This window comes from Pristiophorus japonicus, chromosome 14 (genome assembly GCF_044704955.1).
Source record: "Pristiophorus japonicus isolate sPriJap1 chromosome 14, sPriJap1.hap1, whole genome shotgun sequence".
Classification (NCBI taxonomy): domain Eukaryota; kingdom Metazoa; phylum Chordata; class Chondrichthyes; family Pristiophoridae; genus Pristiophorus; species Pristiophorus japonicus.
Window position 1 is genome coordinate 41,137,790 of NC_091990.1, and position 22,408 is coordinate 41,160,197.

At 45.1% G+C, this 22,408-nt stretch overlaps 1 long non-coding RNA gene across 1 annotated transcript in view; it reads right to left on the reverse strand.

Annotated features, from left to right (window-relative positions):
• Positions 1-8,792, reverse strand: part of LOC139279383 (uncharacterized) — a 182,048-nt gene extending 173,256 nt beyond the window's left edge. Inside the window, exon 1 of the long non-coding RNA XR_011596459.1 lies at positions 8,769-8,792. This is a non-coding gene — a long non-coding RNA (uncharacterized lncRNA). The remainder of the gene's footprint in view (positions 1-8,768) is intronic.
• Positions 8,793-22,408: the final 13,616 nt, after the last annotated feature.

Consider the following 22,408-nt stretch of genomic DNA (forward strand, 5'->3'; position numbering starts at 1 on the left):
TTTTGGTGCATGAAACAACATGAAAGAAAGATTGGATTTATATAGCGCCTTTCACGACCACTGGACATCTCAAAGCCATTTGCAGCCAATGAAGTACTTTGAGTGTAGTCGCTGTTGTAATGCGTGATCCTTACTAACGGAGCCATCACAGACCCAATCCACTTCCAGACTGGGGTCAAGCAGGGCTGCGTCATCGCCACAAACCTTTTAATCTTCCTCGCTGCCATGCTCTACCTCAGTCGCCAGGCTCCCCCGCTGGAGTGGAACTAAACTACAGAACCAGTGGGAACCTGTTCAACCTTTGCCATCTCCAGGCCAGGTCCAAGACCACCCCAACCTCTGTCGTCGAGCTACAGTACACGGACGAGGCCTGCGTCTGCGCAGAGGCTGAACTCTAGGACATAGTCGACGTATTTACTGAGGCGTACAAAAGCATGGACCTTACGCTAAACATCCGTAAGACAAAGGTACTCCACCAGCCTGAACTCGCTGCACAGCACTGCCCCCTAGTCATCAAGGTCCACGGCACAGCCCTGGACAACGTGGACCACTTTCCTTATCTCGGGAGCCTCGTATCAACAAGAACAGGCACTGACGACAAGATCCAACACCGCCTCCAGTGCGCCAGTGCAGCCTTCGGTCGCCTGAGGAAAAAAAGTGTGTTTGAAGACCAGGCCCTCAAAACTGCCACCAAGCTCATGGTCTAAAGGGCTGTAATAATACCCACCCTCCTTTATGGCTAAAACTTGGACCATGTACAGTAGACACTTCAAGTCGCTGGAGAAATACCACCAACGATGTCTTCACAAGATCCTACAAATCCCCTGGGAGTACAGACGCACCAACGTTAGCGTCCTCGTCCAGGCAAACATTCCCAGCATTGAAGCACTGACCACACTTGATCAGCTCCGCTGGGCAGGCCACACAGTTCGCAAGCTAGACACGAGACTCCCAAAGCAAGCGCTCTACTCGGAACTCCTTCACGGCAAATGAGTTTAAGGTGCGCAGTGGAAACGTTACAAGAACACCCTCAAAGTCTCCCTGATAAAGTGCAACATCCCCACCAACATCAGGGAGTCCCTGGTCAAAGACCGCCCTAAGTGGAGGAAGTGCATCCGGGAGGAAGCTGAGCGCCTCGAGTCTGGTCATTGAGAGCGTGCAGAAATCAAGCACAGGCAGCGGAAAAATCATGGGGCAAACCAGTCCCACCCACCCTTTCCCTCAACGACTATCTGCCCACCTGTGACAGAGACTGTGGTTCTCGTATTGGACTGTATAGCCACCTAAGAACTCATGCTAAGAGCGGAAGCAAGTCTTCCCCCGATTCCAAGGAATGCCTATGATATAAGAAATGCGGCAGTCAATTTGCGCACAGCAAGCTCCCGCAAAAAACAATGTGGCAATGACCAGATAATCCTTTTTTTTTTATGTTGATTGAGGAATAAATATTGGCCAGGACATCGGGGATAATTCCCCTGCTCTTCTTCAAAATATAGTGCCATGGGATCTTTTACATTCACTTGAGAGAGCAGATGGAGCCTCCGTTTAATGGCCCTGAAATTCCAGCCTCCCCTGGTCTGTACGGAATGCGTACAGACCTGGGAAGGCATCGCAAAAGCCGGTTTTCGGTGCGTAATGTGCCGAAAACTGGCTTTTCCAATCTGTCAAGTTCTGGCTATCAACTTTAATTTCTATAATGTATTTACGTGAGATGTTTTTAAAAAATGTTTTATGTAGTGTTTCGGACTTACGAAACTCCTATTTCTATGAATGAGAAAATACTTTACCGTGATTGGGTGTCCAGGCCTACATGACCCATACGAACATCCCAACGTGAACTCGCTCCATTGCGCAAGAGGAGGTGGCCACGAGTCCGGGATCTCTGGTGAGTGTTCAACCAAAAACGGTAAGTATGCATCTTTGTTTCTACTTTTAGTCGAATGCCCACGGGAAGAAGAAACTGGGATTTCAGGCCCACTGACTCATCTGAAAGATGGCACCACTAACAATGCAGTGCTCCCTCAGCACTGCACTGGAGTATCCACCTAGATTTTTTTTATGCTCAAGTCCATGGAGTGGGACTTGAACCCACAACCTTCTGACTCAGAGGCAATGGTGCTACCCACTGAGCCACAGCTGACTGATGTCAGCTAGGAAATGGTACTTGATGGATTATTTACAGAATCTTGGTTTCAGTATCATTGGTCTGCATTACTAAGGAGTGAGATTGCTCTGGTGTACTAGTTGTTGGCAATGTATGCTCATTGTTCTATGCTTACATGCATCACCTTCCTGTTGTCCACCCTCTGTACAAGCTATCTCCAAAGAACACCTGTATTTGTCAGGTGTACCAAGCGTGCATTGTTAGTTTCTGTTCTGTTTATGAACTTTGGTTGTTTTTAAATTTCTCATTTTAAAAAAAAGTGACCTTTGTCACCCATTGGTCTTCTCATCTCAATTAATGAAGTAACAGGGTGCGGTCGTGTAGGGGTTATTCTACTGGACTAGTAATCCAGGGAAAGAAAGACTTGCATTTAAATAGCGCCTTTCATGAGCATGGACATCTCAAAGCGCTTTACAGCCAATGAAATACTTTTGGAGTGTAGTCACTGTTGTAAAGTGGGAATGTTGTAATGTTGTAATCCTGACCAATGGATCCACCACAAACCCAATTCATGTACGAACCCGGGTGAAGCAAGGCTGTGTCATTGCACCAACGCTCTTCGCGATCTTCCTTGCTGCAATGCTACATCTCACTGTCAGCAAGCTTCCTGCTGGAGTGGAGATAATCTATAGAACAAATGGAAAACTGTTCAAACTTCATTGCCTTCAGTCCAGATCCAAGGTCGTGCCATCCTCTGTCATCGGAATATAATATGCAGATGACGCTTGCGTCTGTGCTCACTCGGAGGACGAACTCCAAACCATCGTCAACACATTCAACATGGCATATGAGAGCATGGGTCTTGCATTAAACATCCGTAAAACAAAAGGTGTTCTATCAACCTGCCCCCATCACACAGTATTGCCCCCCCACTCCTCCCGATTATCAAAATCCATGATGAAGCCTTGGACAACGTGGACCATTTTCCATACCTCGGGAGCCTACTGTCAGCAAGGGCAGTCATCGATGATGAGGTCCAACACTGCCTTCAGTGTGCCAGCGCAGCCTTTAGTCGCCTCAGGAATAGAGTGTTTGAAGACCAGAACCTTAAAACTGGCATAAAGCTCATGGTCCACAGAGCAGTAGTGATACCTGCCCTCGTATATGCTTCTGAGACATGGACTATATACAGCAGTCACATCAAAGCACTGGAGAAGTACCATCAACGGTGCCTCAGGAAGATCCTGCAAATCCATTGGCAGGATAGGTGCACCAACGTCCATGTTCTCGCGCAGGCCAACATCCTCAGCATCGAAGCATTGACAACGCTCGATCAGCTCCGATGGACGGGTCACATCATCGGCATGCCCAATACGAGACTCCCAAAGCAAGCACTCTATTTGGAGCACCGACAGGGCAAACTAGCCCCAGGTGGGCAGAGGAAATGCTTCAAGGACACCCTCAAGGCCTCCTTGTAAACATTCAACATCCCCACCGACACATGGAAATCCCTGGCGCAAGACCACTCAAAATGGGAGAGAATAATCCGTGAGGGTGTCGAACACTTCGAGTCTCTTGGCGGGGAGCAAGCGGAGACCAAGCGCATATGGCGGAAGGAGCACATGACAACCCAAGCACTTCAAAAAAAGGCACTTCAATCAACGTACAGGTTGAACCTCCCTTATCCGGAACCACCCTCGATCAGAGCCATTCCTGACCACTAGGTGGCATATGTGCAGAACTCTGACATGAAAAAATTGAAGTCCTTCCTCTCTGCCAACTCCCGCAATCGCTGGCCTGACCCCGCGATCCACAGCCCCTCCTCTCCCATGATCTCTCTACCACATTCCCAGCTCCAATATTCCCCTGCTCAGTACCTGTACCATCCAATTTAATGTGACCACCCCTCGTCCGGAAAAATCCCTTATCCAGAACATGCCAGGTCCAGAAGGTTCCGGATAAGGAAGGTTCAACCTGTACTTTCAACCACCGTCTGTCCAACCTGTGACAGAGACTGTAGCTCCCGCATTGGACTGAAGTCATCTGAGAGCTCATTTTTAATGTGGAAGCAAGTCACCCTCGACTCCGAGGGATTGCCTATGATGATGATGATGATGATGATGATGAATGTGGGAAACATGGCAACCAATTTGCACACAGCAAACTCCCACAAACAGCAATGTGATAACCACCAGATAATCAGTTGTTGTTATGTTGATTGAGGGATAAATATTGGCCAGAACACCAGGGATAAGTCCCCTACTCTTCGAAATAGTGCCATGAGATCTTTTACGTCCAGCTGAGGGGGCAGACGGGGCCTCGGTTTAACATTTCATCCGACAGTGCAGCACTTCCTCAGCATTGAACTGGAGTGTCAGCCTAGATTTATGTGCTCAAGTTCCTGGAGTGGGACTTGAACCCACAACTTTCTGACTCAGAGAATTGAATGGAGTGCTCCAGTGTCAGAGGTGAATAAGGAAGTTGCTGTAAAACCTGGTGTATGAGCCCACCATTATTTGATGGTTGCTGTGCCAGTGTACGAACCACTCCCCTTCATATTTAGAGGGCATTTTAAAATACAAGTCAAGCTATGACTAATTTATAGATAATGGAGAGAAAACAAGATAAGCTGATTTGATCCCAGTAGGATTCCAAACCCAACCTGATTTGTATACATTATTACTAATTCTAGATGGAAAAATTAGAAGAAAAAAAAGTTATCCAAGCCCAACCACAGACATTATCACCCTGATGTCTCAATGTACCATTTCACCGTAGAAACTGATTTAACAGAAAAAAAACACCAACAGATTAAAGTTACATCACCAAGTTTCATCCTAACTTGAGGTGTTCCTTGTTTTGTCAACAATAGAAGGACAGCATTCACGGATGTGCTTACAGCTACATGCACAGTGAAGTTAGGATCTTGGTCAGTCAGGGAAAGTCATACACTTCCCCAAGGGACTAAATGTGTGATGGCTGACAGCATTGCCACAACATTCCCAATCATCCATCTTGCAGTATTACTGTGATGTGCGATTCACCAGAATAGAAGGGAGAAAGGTTATTTTTCTTACTCTCTCCCTTCTGTCGCACTGAATTACATGCATTAAAACAATTGTGCAAGGTGAATGAATTGATTAATGGGTTAGAAAGCTGCAAGCACCCTAAACCATGTTCACACAATTCTTAGTGAATGGTTTGAGGCCTGTGAAAAGGTCCCTGCTTCTTTTCTGAATAATGCATATTATAGGTCAGGGAGGGAGAAACTTAGAGGAAAATATTCCTTCGAGTTTAGAGAAATTAGAGGTGATCTCATTGAAATGTATAAAATTTTTAAGGAGCTTGACAAGGTAGATGCTGGGAGGCTGTTTCCCTTGGCTGGAACGTCTAGAGCTAGGGTCATATTCTCAGAATAAGGGGCCAGCCATTTAGGACTGAGATGAGGAGAAATTTCTTCTCACAAAAGGATTGTGAATCTTTGGAATTCTCTACCCCAGAGGACTGTGATTGCTCAGTCGTTGAGTATATTCAAGGCAGAGATCGATAGATTTTTGGATACTAAGGGAACAACATGTGGAGATAGGACAGGAAAGTGGAGTTGAGGTCAAAGATTAGCCATGATCCTACTGAATGGCAGAGCAGGCTCGAAGGACCGACTGGCCTACTCCTATGATGTTCTTAAAAGAAGTGGAGCAAAAATGTTATAACTAAAACAGGTAGGAATTTTTTTTTATTTTTTTTAAAAAGAGCGCTAAGATCGATTTTCTATATTGTCTCTCCAAATGAGCAAAAATAAATAAATTTATACAGCACTCCTCACACCTCAGGATTCCAGAGAAATGGGGTTCGAGGGTGAGGAATAATTATACTGGGTCATGTACACAAAGCAGCCCTTATTTTAAAGTCACTCATTCGGTCCTTATTTTTAAATAATACTTTATTTTATATGATTATTTGTAAATAGCAACACGAAGCAAATTAGGTAGCAGGGAAATAGAATGAGAGAGCATAGATAGTACTGCAGAGAAATACAAAAATAAGGCATTAGAGCACCGCTACTGGTGGGAGGGAGTAATTACAGCATGACAAGTTTACATAGGCAATTTAATAATTGTGGACATAGGAATTTAAAATAGAAAAGTTGACAGATAGAACACACAAGAATGCACAAGACATGGGCGGTAGCGCAAAGAAGGTGGTATCACTTGGCCGCCTGTTATATACTCTGCCCGATATTAAGTCCAATTGTAGTCAATGGAACTGAATATCGGCCAGGGCATATAACTGATGGCTGAATCGATACCGCCCGCTTTGCACTGCCGCCTTAGATGAATTTCTAGTCTATGATATCTACACGCACACACACACACCTACATATTATAAATCTTATGATTGGTAAAGTTGACAAGTTGCACATTATAAATTTCTGTGTCCATGTTTGTATTGCTTTATGTAAACTTGTCATGCTGCATCCATTATAAATGTGGTCATAAGTTATATTAGAAATATAAAAATAATGTATGAATTGAGCATTTGCTCGCCCCGGTCCAATTGACTCCTGGCCTCTAACCCCACTTGATCTAAAGACTATACTTGGTCTTCTACAATGCCATGGAAATGGTGTGTGTGTTTGTGTATGTATGTATATACACACACACAGATAGATAGATAGATAGATAGATAGATAGATAGATAGATAGATATAGATAGATAGATATGCCGCGCACACACACACATAACAGTCACTCTTTTCTCTTACCTCTCGGAGCCTGGCGTCTTGGTGGATAGATTAGAGAATTGGTGAGGCTTGGCTGTTGTGCCAAACGCCTACAAGCAAGAAATTGCTTACTTACAATATTAGAGAGAAAGGAGTTGAAAATCAGGTAGTTTTTATAACAGGTATCTGATCCACAATGTCGATTTTACACCTACGTACCAAATTGAGAAACCACCCCATTCTGAGATACACAAGTGTTGAAATTACATCGTGCATGGGGATTGGGGAGAGAATTGTCTCCTATCACGGAAGTTCAAAGTCGGCAGGCTAAAGCAAAAAATTGCCGCCAATATGCACCCGAGATGTCCTGAGTGGATTCAGAACAGCATTTACTGACAGGAGATCCACTGTGGTCTGCTAAATTCTCTGAAGGGTTGCTACCCCTCCTTCACCTATCCAGCAGTCAGGAATGAGAGTCAGAACCCTGCCTGAAGCAATTCTTCAGGCAATTAAAGGAACACTGTCCTCAACAGTGATTTTTTGGCATCATTAATGATGTCATTATTGCTGTATGTGTAAGCAAGCGAACAAAGATAAGTTTTGCAAACAAGTTTTCATGTATCTGGTATTGTTTTAAGATTCTATTGCAGTTGGTGGACTTGGCAAATATAAAGTTGAACGAAACAATTTGTATCTTAAAAAAGGAATGGTTTGTGGCAGAGTATCCCACAGAACATCATGAGGATGGCAATGACAACATCACGTCAGCAAAATTCTGATGCTACAATTGTATCTTTCCTATACTAGCTTTAACGTCAGTTCGATTTAACAGTACACACCCTGCGTTGTAAAAGTTTGCACTGTAATACGAAGTTTCTTCAGTGGCAACAGAGCCTCGTTTTTCAGCACAATCTTTTTCCAGTTCGAAGCCTGTCCAAAAACGCCATGCTGAGGTGCTAACGGCGTTTTAATTATGCAATAGTAAAGTGAGCAGAACCAGATACTGCAGAACGATGAAGTGCCTTCAACTCTCTCGGACTCACTTAGTTTGAACTTAGCCTACATTTTGTAAATAGAGATGTTTGATATTTGTTCAACAAAGTGGACAATTAATGTCACAAACTCACTATAATCTCCTCAAAAATATCACTAACACATTTGAGATCCTGGCAATTTTTTATTCCGGTAATCAAATCGTCAAAAGGATCAAATTCTCTTCCTCTAGTTTTCAGATTCAACCTGTAACTATTTATTTTGAATGCCAGACCCCTCCATCTGCTGGTCATCCTTGCCACAAAAAACAAAACCGATTTTTTTTTTTAAGTTAAAATTTTTTTTGGAACATGTAAACAGCGGGGAACTTAAAATTAAAATCTCCCAGAAGAAAGCTAGTGCCCAAAACCGACAGTTTCATTTATGCTCTGGCTGTTGCAGTAGATACAGGCACAATATGGAGACTGGTGTGCAGGTCTGTAAGAATGGGTTAGTTGGGGGAAATAATTCACTGGCTCTGTTCCCTCTCACTCAACAGCATAAAAGGGAAACGTAAGCTTCAGAAACCCATTCAATGCCTGGATACAAAAATTGAATCGCGACACGTGTCCTTTACAGCAGTCTCTTTTATCAAAATAAAATACCAGCTTAAAAAGAGATCATTTCGGTTTGATGGCATCTTTAAATCCTGAAGATAACAAATGCCGCTCAAGAATCTGATCTGTTTATTTTTAATTGAGGATTTGCCGTTCTGTGATCATGCTTCTAAATTGAAGAAGCTTACAGCAAATACAATGCAGACAATCCCTTTAAATGGTGCTACTTTGAGGCTGTTGCCACCTAAATCATCCTCACTAATCAGACTATGGGTCGCCCCGCATCCTCACAAGAATAAAACTCACGGAACAGCAGCACAGCGAGCAGCACGACATACACGACACGCAAGCCTACCTTGCTTTTGCATTTGAATTTCCTCTTCCATCTCGAAATAGATCATTCGAAAGGGCTGTTGAGTGCTGAATACATGCGCTGGTCTCATAGTACTGTGCTGCAAATTCAGTGATTATCAAGTCAGGAAATGCTAGTGGGGAGGGGGAGGGGGAGCGGGTACCAAGGATTTTTCATATAGTGAGAAGGCTGCCGCTTACCTCGTGGTGGAACACTTCGAGCCTCCGATCACAACCTTAATTCCACTGTTATCCCCGGCGAGGAAAGCTGCCGGCGGTGGTGAGCTGAAAACAACAATTCCTCCGTCGGCAGACTTGCTAAATAGGTCTCACCTAACCTCCGAATGGTTTTGACTTCAACTAGGTGACAATTTGTTCTGCAGCTGCTGCACTGCAGCGGGATGGGTTAACACAGGTCCACGCTCCACAGTAGCAGACACCGAAAATATAAGGAGCGGAGTGCATTCAAGGCAGCAGAAACGCCTTAGCAACAGAGCTGCAATCTTAAGACATTGGTGCAAACATACAGCCTTGCCTCCGATACAGAATATCCGGCGTTTTTGCGGCTCGCTTCTTCAGAAAATTCATTATTTTAGTGCAACAGAATCCATTCCTGGGTTAAGAGTCAGACATTCCAGATTCTAGCAGCATCAGCAACAGCTCTGCCTGCTATATATGGTCATTCTCCTGTGCATAGGATTTCCATGACAGCTAATAGTTCCATCAAGTCTAATGTATTTATTAGACATGTAATTTGTCAAATACTCCGTTGCATTTCACCATGGCACTTCTGCAGCGGTGGTCAGGGAGCAGAGGGAATATCTCAGACACTGCCTGTAATCCAGTATCAAATAGATTAAAGGAGAATTCCACCCTCTTTTCTCCCTTTTGTTGCTTAGATTGACCTACTGGCTTGCTATCTTTTCTGTGGCGCTCTTCCTGCTCTCTGCCGTTTAACTCTGCTGAAAACATTTGAACCGTACATGATTTAAAGTGTGCCATACCATCATCATCAAAGATGGTTCATAATCAACACTAAGGCAATCAGTAAAAGTGCCTCGGAGGAGGCCAATGGGTGAAGCAGGGTATGTGGTGCTCCGGTAAATCACGTGCCACTGGAGCAATCGAGGCTCTAACTCCACTTAGAGGGATGGATTCAATTAGTTTATTTAGTTTCAGGTGTATTTCATTTTTATTTTAAATGTAATGTTTGTGGAGGGGGAAGTTTTTTGTCTGCACGTTTCATTTGCTGAATGGAATATTTTTGCATATTTTTCCACCCATTGTTTGCAGCAGGCACTTGCAGGTTATGTATAGCATGGGTCAGGTACAGAGAACAAATGCCCTCTGCTCAGTTCCAACTGTGCATCTTAACCCCCTATTCCGCCAGGATGCTTCCATCCAATTAATCTCTGTTTCTGCCACATCATCTTTTGTCACTTGTGGATACTCCATTTCCCATATTATTCATCATTCTAACCTGTTCATTTAATAATAATTTGTCAACATTCCTCCCTTAACCAATACCGCCAAATAACAGATTAATTAGTCAATCATCTCACTGCTGCCCGTAAGCACATTTATTACATAACTGTAAAGAAGAAAAAAGATTTACAATTTTATAGCACCTTTCACGACCACCGGATGTCTCAAAGCGCTTTAGAGCCAATGAAGTACATTTGGAGTGTGGTCACTGTTGTAATGTAGCCACCAATTTGCACACAGCAAGCTCCTACAAACAGCAATGTGATAATGACCAGATAACCTGTTTTTGTTATTGTTGTGTTCCAAACACAGATGAGGCTGCACACAGGGAGGTTAAAGTAACAGTGACCTCAGTCTTTATTAAGACACTCCAGAGTGAGGAACAGGCCTTAGGGGCTGGCTTATATACAGTGCTCCCAGTGGCGGAACATGGGAGTCCATGCTTTACAGATACACCACATCACCCCCCCCTGCCGCCCCCCTCCCCACCCCCCACTCCGTCTCCAAAGTCAAAGTGAAAACTATTTACAAGGTGAGGCGGTCGGGAGCCTTTCTTTCCCTGGTGGACTGCCTCGGTACAAATGTCTGTTCTGGTGTGTTGGCTGTGCCCTCGCTGGGCTGGCGTGTTGTTGGCCCTGCAGGGCTGCTAGGTGAGCCTGGCCTTGTTGGGCTGTTGGGCGTGATGGGTTCGATTTCCTGGTCCGGCGTGGATCGTTTGGGTGTGTGTTGTGGGCTTGAAAAAGGCGATGTCTGCTGTAGGTTGTTCAGGGCAGTCTGTGAACCGCAGCCTCGTTTGGTCCAGGTGCTTTCTGCAAATTTGTCCATTGTCTAGTTTGACTACAAACACCCTATTCCCTTCTTTAGCTATCACCGTGCCCGCGATCCACTTGGGACCATGTCCATAGTTTAGCACATACACAGGGTCATTCAGATCAATTTCCCGTGACACAGTGGTGCGACCATCGTTTACATTTTGTTGCTGCCGCCTGATCTCTATCTGATCATGCAAGTTGGGGTGAACCAGTGAGAGTCTGGTTTTAAGTGTCCTTTTCATGAGTAGCTCAGCCGGGGGCACCCCTGTGAGCGAGTGGGGTCTCGTGCAGTAGCTGAGCAGTACTCGGGACAGGTGGGTTTGGAGTGAGCCTTCTGTGACTCGTTTAAGGCTCTGTTTGATTGTTTGTACTGCCCACTCTGCCTGCCCATTGGAGGCTGGTTTTAATGGGGCCGAGGTGACATGTTTAATCCCATTTCAGGTCATGAATTCTTTAAATTCGGCACTGGTGAAACATGGCCTGTTGTCACTGACCAGTATGTCAGGCAGGCCGTGGGTGGCAAACATGGCCCTCAGGCTTTCAATGGTGGCAGTGGCAGTGCTTCCCGACATTATTTCACATTCAATCAATTTTGAAAAAGCATCCATCACCACCAGGAACATTTTACTGAGAAACGGGCCCACATAGTCGATATGGATCCTCGACCACGGTCTGGAGGGCCAGGACCACAAACTTAGTGGTGCCTCTCTGGGTGCGTTGCTCAACTGAGCACATACACTGCATTGCTGTACACAGGACTCTAAAGTCAGAGTCGATACCGGGCCACCATACATGGGATCTGGCTATCGCTTTCATCATTACTATACCCGGGTGTGTGCTATGGAGATCCGAGATGAACGTCTCCCTGCCCTTTTTTGGTAGCACTGAATGGACAGCTTGTCCTTTCGCCGCTGGAACGGCTTGATTGGCTCTTGCATTTCAACGGGGATGCTGGCCCAGCCCCCATGCACCATATAGTTTTTTACTAGGGACAGCAGAGGATCTTGGCTGGTCCAAGTCCTAATTTGGCGGGCCGTGACAGGTAATTTATCATTTTCAAATGCTTCCATGACCATCAACAAGTCTGCGGGCTGCGCCATGTCCACCCCCGACTGAGAGCATCCGCACAGGTCTCGGTATCTGGCCTGTGGCGGATGGTATAGTTATACGCTGATAGTGCGAGTGCCCACCTTTGTACGCGGGCTGAGGCATTAGTATTTATCCCCTTGTTTTCAGTGTACAGGGATATGAGGGGCTTGTGATCGGTTTCCAGCTCAAATTTGAGGCCAAACAGGTACTGATGCATTTTCTTTACCCCGAACACACACGCGGAGTTCAGCGAGAGGCGGGAGTTCTGGGGATCGGAGAGGCCTACAAAAGGCCAGTGAGACCAGGAGCAGCGCGAGTTCGCTGAGAGACAGGAGTTCCGGGGATCGGAGAGGCCTACAAAAGGCCAGCGAGACAAGGAGCAGCGTGAGTTCGGTGTGAGGCGGGAATTCCGGGGATCGGAGAGGCCTACAAAAGGCCAGTGAGACCAGGAACAGCACGAGTTCAGCGAGAAGCGTGAGTCCGGGGTCGGCGAGAGGCTTGTGCAGCTACAGGGGGAAGGCAAAAAAGAAGTAGAAAGAAACAGAAAGGTGATGTCACAGTCAAGGGGGTAAGTGATTGGCTGGTGATTGGTGAGTAGTTTTTCTTTTTTCTCTTCTATAACAGCGAGTAAACTTTAGCATTGTTGTTGCCAATTTAAGTGTATCTAAGGGTTACGTCATGGCAGGAGAGCTTGGTCACGTGATATGCTCCTCCTGTACCATGTGGAAACTCAGGGACACTTCCGGTGTCCCTGACAACTACGTGTGCGGGAATTGTATCTGCCTCCAGCTCCTGATGGTCCACGTTGCGGAATTGGAGCTGAGGGTGGATTTACTCTGGAGCATCCACGATGCTGAGAATGATGTGAGTAGCACGTGTAGCGAGTTGGTCTTACCGCAGGAAGGGTCCACAGGCGGCTAGGGAATGGAAGACCAGCAGGAAGAGCAGTGCAAGGAAGGTAGTGCAGGGGTCCCCTGCGGTCATCCCCCTGCAAAACAGATAGACCATTTTGAGTACTGTTGAGGGGGATGACTCATCAGGGGAGGGCAGCAGCAGCCAAGTTCATGGCACCGTGGCTGGCTCTGCTGTACAGGAGGGCAGGAAAAAGAGTGGGAGAGCGATAATGATAGGGGATTCGATTGTAAAGGGAATAGATAGGCGTTTCTGCGGCCGCAACCGAGACTCCAGGATGGTATGTTGCCTCCCTGGTGCAAGGGTCAAGGATGTCTCGGAGCAGGTGCAGGACATTCTGAAAAGGAAGGGTGAACAGCCAGTTGTCGTGGTGCACATTGATACCAACAATATAGGTAAAAAAAAGGGATGAGGTCCAACGAGACGAATTTAAGGAGCTAGGAGCTAAATTAAAATGTAGGACCTCAAAAGTAGTAATCTCGGGATTGCTACCAGTGCCACGTGCTAGTCAGAGTAGGAATCGCAGGATAGCTCAGATGAATACGTGGCTTGAGCAGTGGTGCAGCAGGTTGGGATTCAAATTACTGGGGCATTGGAACCAGTTCTGGGGGAGGTGGGACCAGTACAAACCGGACGGTCTGCACCTAGGCAGGACCGGAAACAATGTCCTAGGGGGAGTGTTTGCTAGTGCTGTTAGGGAGAGTTAAACTAATATGGCAGGGGGATGGGAACCAATGCACGGAGACAGAGGGAAACAAAAAGGAGACAAAAGCAAAAGACAGAAAGGAGATGAGTAAAAGTGGAGGGCAGAGAAACCCAAGGCAAAAAACAAAAAGGGCCACTGTACAGCAAAATTCTAAAAGGTCAAAGTGTAATAAAAAGGCAAGCATGAAAGCTCGGTGCCTCAATGCAAGGAATATTCGGAACACAGGAGAGGGCTCTGAGCTAGTTAGAATGGGTGAAAGCTCAGATGAACAGGATCCCAAGAAAGAATGCAAAAGGCAGGAGGTAACAGAGCCGAGTAGCACTGGGGTAAGTGTAAACCACAAGGTGATAGGAAGGGACAATATGTATGAATATAAAGGGGCTGCAGGAGGGGTCAAAACTAAAAATCATGGTTTAAAAACTAGTTTTAAAACACTCTACCTAAACGCACGCACCATTCGAAATAAAGTAAATGAGTTGACGGCACAAATCATTACAAATGGGTATGATTTGGTGGCCATTACAGAAACGTGGTTGCAGGGTGGCCAACACTGGGAATTAAAATACAGGAGTATCTGACAATTCGGAAAGATAGACAAGAAGGGAAAGGAGGTGGGGTAGCTCTGTTAATAAAGGAAGATATCAGAGCAGTTGTGAGAGACGATATTGGCTCTAAGGAACAAAATGTTGAATCATTGTGGGTGGAGATTAGAGATAGTAAGGGGAAAAAGTCACTGGTGGGCGTAGTTTATAGGCCCCCAAATAATAATTTCACGGTGGGGTGGGCAATAATCAAGGGAATAATGGAGGCATGTGAAAAAGGAACGGCAGTAATCATGGGGGATTTTAACCTACATATCGATTAGTCAAATCAAATCGCACAGGGTAGCCTTGAGGAGGAATTCATAGAATGCATACGGGATTGTTTCTTAGAACAGTATGTTACAGAACCTACAAGGAAGCAAGCGATCTTAGATCTGGTCCTGTGTAATGAGACAGGAATAATAAACGATCTCCTAGTAAAAGATCCTCTCGGAATGAGTGATCACAGTATGGTTGAATTTGTAATACAGATTGAGGGTGAGGAAGTAGTGTCTCAAACGAGCGTACTATGCTTAAACAAAGAGGACTACAGTGGGACGAGGGCAGAGTTGGCTAAAGTAGACTGGAAACACAGACTAAACGGTGGCACAATTGAGGAACAGTGGAGGACTTTTAAGGAGCTCTTTTATAGTGCTCAGCAAAAATATATTCCAGTGAAAAAGAAGGACGGTAAGAGAAGGGATAACCAGCCGTGGATAACCAAGGAAATAAAGGAGAGTAGCAAATTAAAAACCAATGCGTATAAGGTGGCCAAGGTTTGTGGGAAACTAGAAGATTGGGAAAATTTTAAACGACAGCAAAGAATGACTAATAAAGCAATAAAGAAAGGAAAGATAGATTATGAAAGTAAACTTGCGCAAAACATAAAAACAGATAGTAAAAGCTTTTACAGATATATAAAACGGAAAAGAGTGACTAAAGTAAATGTTGGTCCCTTAGAAGATGAGAAGGGGGATTTAATAATGGGAAATGTGGAAATGGCTGAGACCTTAAACAATTATTTTGCTTCGATCTTCACAGTGGAAGACACAAAAACCATGCCAAAAATTGTTGGTCACAGGAATGTGGGAAGGGAGGACCTTGAGACAATCACTATCACTAGGAAAGTAGTGCTGGACAGGCTAATGGGACTCAAGGTAGACAAGTCCCCTGATGAAATGCATCCCAGGGTATTGAAAGAAATGGCGGAAGTTATAGCAGATGCATTCGTTATAATCTACTCTGGGGAGGTACCAGTGGATTGGAAAGCAGCTAATGTAACGCCTCTGTTTAAAAATGGCAGACAAAAGGCAGGTAACTATAGGCCGGTTAGTTTAACATCTGTAGTGGGGAAAATGCTTGAAGCTATCATTAAGGAAGAAATAGCAGGACATCTAGATAGGAATAGTGCAATCAAGCAGACGCAACATGATTCATGAAGGGGAAATCATGTTTAACTAATTTATTGGAACTCTTTGAGGATATAACGAGCATGGTGGATAGAGGTGTACCGATGGATGTGGTGTATTTAGATTTCCAAAAGGCATTCGATAAGGTGCCACACAAAAGATTACTGCAGAAGATAAAGGTACACGGAGTCAGAGGAAATGTATTAGCATGGATCGAGAATTGGCTGGCTAACAGAAAGCAGAGAGTCGGGATAAATGGGTCCTTTTCAAGTTGGAAATCGGTGGTTAGTGATGTGCCACAGGGATCGGTGCTGGGACCACAACTGTTTACAATATACATAGATGACCTGGAAGAGGGGACAGAGTGTAGTGTAACAAAATTTGCAGATGACACAAAGATTAGTGGGAAAGCGGGTTGTGTAGAGGACACAGAGAGGCTGCAAAGAGATTTAGATAGGTTAAGCGAATGGGCTAAGGTTTGGCAGATGGAATACAATGTCTGAAAGTATGAGGTCATCCACCTTGGAAAAAAAAACAGTAAAAGGGAATATTATTTGAATGGGGAGAAATTACAACATGCTGCGGTGCAGAGGGACCTGGGCGTCCTTGTGCATGAAACTCTTTGAATCCAAAAAGTTAGTTTGCAGGTGCAGCAGGTAATCAGGAAGACAAATGGAATGTTGGCCTTCATTGTGAGAGAGATGGAGTACAAAAGCAGGGAGGTCCTGCTGCAACTGTATAGGGTATTGGTGAGGCCGCACCTGGAGTACTGCATGCAGTTTTGGTCACCTTACTTAAGGAACGATATACTAGCTTTGCAGGAGGTACAGAGACGATTCACTAGGCTGATTCCGGAGATGAGGGGGTTACCTTATGATGATAGATTGAGTAGACTGGGTCTTTACTCGTTGGAGTTCAGAAGGATGAGGGGTGATCTTATAGAAACATTTAAAATAATGAAAGAGATAGACAAGATAGAGGCAGAGAGGTTGTTTCCACTGGTCGGGGAGTCTAGAACTAGGGGGCACAGCCTCAAAATACGGGGGAGCCAATTTAAAACCGAGTTGAGAAGGAATTTATTCTCCCAGAGGGTTGTGAATCTGTGGAATTCTCTGCCCAAGGAAGCAGTTGAGGCTAGCTCATTGAATGTATTCAAGTCACAGATAGATAGATTTTTAACCAATAAGGGAATTAAGGGTTACGGGGAGTGGGCGGGTAAGTGGAGCTGAGTCCACGGCCAGATCAGCCATGATCTTGTTGAATGGCGGAGCAGGCTCGAGGGGCTAGATGGCCTACTCCTGTTCCTAATTCTTATGTTCTTATGCTAATGACTCTTTCTCAATCATGCTGTAGGCCCTCTCGACCTTATACAAGCTCCTGGAAGCATAGGCGACAGGTTGCAACTTCCCCGCAACATTAGCTTGTTGTAATACACACCAGACTCCGTACAACGACGCGTCACATGCTTGCACAAATCTTTTACATGGGTTTTACAATACAAGCAGCTTGTTGGAGCATAAAATGTTTCTGGCTTTCTCAAAAGCAATTACTTTGTTTTTTCCCCATACCCAGTTCTCACCTTTGCGCAATAACACATGTAGGAGCTCTAAAAGGGTGCTTAACCCCGGTAGGAAGTTACCAAAATAGTTGAGGAGTTCCAGGAACGACCGCAGCTACGTGACGTTCTGTGGCCTGGGCATGTTCCTGACAACCTCTGTCTTGGTGTCTGTGGACCGAATGCCGTCCACCGCGATCTTTCTCCCCAAAAACTCCACTTCTGTTGCCATGAAGATGCATTTCGACCTCTTCAGCTGCAGCCCTACGTGTTCCAGTTGCTGGAGAACCTCCTCCAGGTTTTGTAGGTGCTCGGCGGTGTCCCGACCCATGACCAATATATTGTCCTGAAAGACCACCGTGCGTGGTACCGACTTGAGTAGGCTCTCCATGTTTCTCTGGAAGATCGCTGCAGCCGACCGAATTCCAAACGGGCGTCTGTTGTAGATGAACAGTCCCTTGTGCGTGTTGATGCAGGTGAGACCCTTTGAAGACTCCACCAGCTCCTGCATCATGTAGGCCAAAGTCAGGTCGAGCTTGGTGAACGTCTTGCCTCCTGCCAGCGTCACAAATAGGTCGTCTGCCTTAGGTAGCGGGTATTGGTCCTGTAGTGAGAAACGATTAATAGTTACTTTATAGTCGCCGCAAATCCTGACCGTGCTATCACTTTTGAGTAATGGAACAATTGGGCTGGCCCACTCGCTGAATTCCATTGGGGAGATGATGCCCTCGCGTTGCAGCCTGTCCAGCTCGATTTCCACTCTCTCCCTCATCATGTGAGGTACCGCTCGCGCCTTGTGGTGAATGGGTCGTGCTTCTGGGACCAAGTGGATCCGCACCTTTGCCCTGGAAAAGTTTCCAATGCTTGGCTCAAAAAGGGAAGGAAATTTCTTCAGAACCTGGGTACATGAGGCCTCATCGACATGTGATAGCGCTCGGATGTCATCCCAGTTCCAACGGATTTTGCCCAGCCAGCTCCTTCCAAGCAGTGTGGGGCCATCGCCCGGGACATTCCAAAGTGGCAGTTCATACACCGTACCCTCGTAGATGACCTTAATCATGGTGCTGCCCAGGACAGTGATAAGCTCTTTGGTGTACGTTCTCAGTTTCGTGTGGATGGGGCTCAGGGCTGGTCTGAATGCCTTGTTGCACCACAGTCTCTCAAACATCTTTTTACTCATGATGGATTGGCTAGCGCCAGTGTCCAGTTCCACGGCTGCAGGTAAACCATTCAATTTTACATTTAGCATGATAGGTGGACATTTTATCGAAAATGTGTGCACCCCATGTACTTCAGCATCTGCCTCCTCTCTCTGAGGCTCGAAATTGCTTTGATCCACCATGGACCGATCTTCCTCTGTCACGTAGTGGTTAGCAGGTTTTGCAGAGCTTGCAGCTCATTTGCAAGCTCGTTGGAGGCGCTCCATTGTTCCACAGCTCTTGCAAACATACCCTTTGAAGCGGCATGAATAGGCTAAATGGAGGCCTCCACAACGCCAACAAGGTGTGAATTGCCTTGCATTCATCCTTTGTTGGGGACTCTCAGTCATCTGGGTCACCTGAGGCCTGCTGGTAGTTGCAGACTCGTGGGTTCTGCCCTGTACATTTCTGCTCGCAAACGCAGTTCCAGTTAATTTATGAACATTGCTAGCACTTGTGTGCTGAGAGATTTGTTTGGTGTTATCACTGGTGGACATAAACGCCTGTGCTATTGCAATGGCCTTACTGAGGATTGGTGTCTCTACAGTCAAAAGTTTTCGTAGGATGGTCTCGTGGCCAATGCCCAGTACAAAAAAGTTTCTGAGCATTTGCTCTCGGTAGCCATCAAACTCACATTGTCCTGCAAGTCACCTTAGCTCGGCGACGTAGCTCGCCACTTCCTGACCTTCAGATCGCTGGCACGTATAGAACCAATACGTTACCATCAGCATGCTCTCCCTTGGGTTAAGATGCTCCTGAACCAGTGTACACAGCTCCTCATACGACTTATCTGTGGGTTTTACCAGAGCCAGAAGATTCTTCATGAGGTTGTAGGTTGGTGCCCCGCAGACTGTGAGGAGGACTGCTCTCCTTTTTGCAGCGCTTCCTTCTCCGTCCAGCTTGTTGGCTACAAAGTACTGGTTTCGCCGTTCGACATAGGCTTCCCAATCCTCACCCTCCGAGGACTTCTCCAGGATGCCCACAGTTTGCTGCATCTTTGCGTTGGATTCGTATTCTCGTCGCCAGTTGTTGTGTTCCTAACACAGATGAGGCTGCACACAGGGAGGCTAAAGTAACAATGACCTCAGTCTTTATTAAGACACTCCAGAGTGAGGAACAAGCCTTAGGGGCCAGCTTATAGACAGTGCTCCCAAGGGATGCTGGGATGCCTTGGGACTTCAGGGGATGAGCTCCCTGGTGGCAGAACATGGGAGTGCATGCTTTACAGATACACAACAGTTATGTTGGTTGAGGGATAAATATTGACCAGGACACCAGGGATAACTCCCCTGCTCTTCTTCAAAACAGTGCCGTGCAATCTTTTACATCCACCTGAGGGAGCAGACTGGGCCTCAGTTTAACATCTCATCCAAAAGACATCACCTCCGACAGTACAGCGCTCCACTGGAATGTCTGCATAGATTTTTGTGTTCACGTCCCTGGAATGAGATTTGAACCCACAACTTTCTGACTTAGCAGTGAGAGTGTTACCCACTGAGCCACAGCTGGCACGATGTAGTTTACTATGTGAAGCACTTTAGCACCTTGTGTGATGTGGCACTATATAAATCTAGTTATAATTGTTCCTGAATTATTATTAGTTTTGTGCAGCAAAATTATGCCCTCTAGCAACTGGATTCAAACTATCTGAACTAATTTCACGAAGAATCCTAACAAGGGATAGAGGGGGAACTTTATTCCGCCAGGATGCTTCCACCCAATTAATTTCTGTTTCTGCCACATCATCTTTTGTCACTTATGATGCCTACAACTCAATCCCGCACAGGTTCCCCTCTCCTCCTTTCTTCATTTTTCAGAGGATGAGCATTGCCTCCATAATAATCCTGTGTTCCAGTGCCCATTCATTTATTTTCACATTGTTGTCCATTCTGATGTAGAATCCAATCTGAAACAGTAGTCTTTCATTCTCTTTCAGATATTGCTTTACTGATCTACATTCAAAGCATTTTGGGGTTTTATCTTAGACACATAAGAGGACTGAGTCGCCTTTTAAGACTACTAATTCACCATAAAAAGTTATTGAGATCAATTTAAACAATGTTACTGCAGTCGATTCCACTAAGTCATCCCTTCTATAATCATTAATTTTTGATTATGGTTTTCACTGGATGACAACCTCAAAATAGAGGAAGTCTTTCTCTGGACTACATGGAACCAATTAAATGTTAGTGTCGTTTCCATTTTTTGTAAATGCTGGTTGTGAATGGCATTCATGTATTATGTGATAAAAATTTAACACCAAGCTGCATAAGTAGTAATATTGGCAAAGCTATCAACTAGTTTTTCATGCGCTAACCGACCTAGTAACAACAACAACAACAACTTGCATTTATATAGCACCTTTAATATAATGAAACGAGCCAAGGCACTTCACAGGAGTATTATGTGATAAAAATTTAACACCAAGCTGCATAAGTAGAAATTAGCGCAGGTGAGAGGTATGTTTTAAGGAGCGTCTTGAAGGAGGAAAGAGAGGTAAAGAGACAGAGAGGTTTAGGCAGGGAGTTCCAGAGCTTGGGGCCTAGGCAACAGAAGACACGGCCACCAATGGTTGACTGATTACAATCAGGGATGCTGAGGAGGGCAGAATTAGAGGAGCGCAAACATCTCGGGGGCTTGTGGGGCTGGAGGAGATTACAGAGATAGAGACTAAGATCACAATATGACAAGTAAATAGAAATGCGCCACCTGCCATATTGGGAAAGAACAAAAAAATAGTTGTTCAGTGCCCACACTTGAAACAGGCACTCGCTCCTTTACATATGCAAATAAGGGGCCGAATGCCTGCTTGAGACCCCACTGTAAAATTGATTTGCCAAGACAGCTGGCAATGATATAATATAATTAATTACATTGAATTTTTGAGAGGTGAACATTTTTCTAGCGCACTTTAAGGACCATCATGAAAATAAAAAAATAATGGGCAAATGTAAAAAAATAAGTTGTGTTTATTCCTCCCAGTGTGTGACTGGTTAAATAACCAATGTCTAGTCACTGCAGTTATTAAATTCCTGCCAATTTATAGAATAGGTTTAATAGCCTCCTACATTCTCTGATCCTCAACATAGCCTTGAAATTGTGCAAAGGTGAATAGCTACAATCCTGGTCAAAACCTATTTCAGTATTGTGAAGAATACAAAATCTCCAGTGTTATAGTTTCAGTTCACATCCGGATAAACAAACAGAGGACTAAAGAAAAAGAGCTTAAGTCATCACTGCAGAATGTTGACGTTGATAACAATAGGAAAGTGCGATTATTTTTATCCACCCGTCTCCAGCTGTATTTTCATTCTCAAATTCCTGGATTGGAATCAGCTAGAATGTATGAGTCATGACTTGGTCGTGGGAATTTGGCAGCCAAGTTAGTAATTATGCACTGGGTTTCATTTGATAAATATACAGGTGGTATACAATTCCATTTCTAATTCCGGCAGTTTAATTTTATGAAGGTACAAGAATGGTTGAATACAAGCAAATTGTTTCCAGCATATTTGGAAACAACATGGGAATCATGCTTGGCTCGTTATTGTCGGGGAATCATAGGACATATATAAATGGATTTATTCTCTGCATCAATGTATTTGGTAGCTTGGCTAACATATTTTAAAAAGGATGACATGGGTGTCATGGTACCTCAGTCATGAAAAGTTGGCATGCAGGTACAACAGGCGGTGAAGAAGGCAAATGGCATGTTGGCCTTCATAGCTAGGGGATTTGAGTATAAGAGCAGGGAAGTCTTACTGCAGTTGTACAGGGGCTTGGTGAGGCCTCACCTGGAATATTGTGTTCAGTTTTGGTCTCCTAATTTGAGGAAGGACTTGCTATTGAGGGAGTGCAGCGAAGGTTCACCAGACTGATTCTCGGGATGGCAGGAC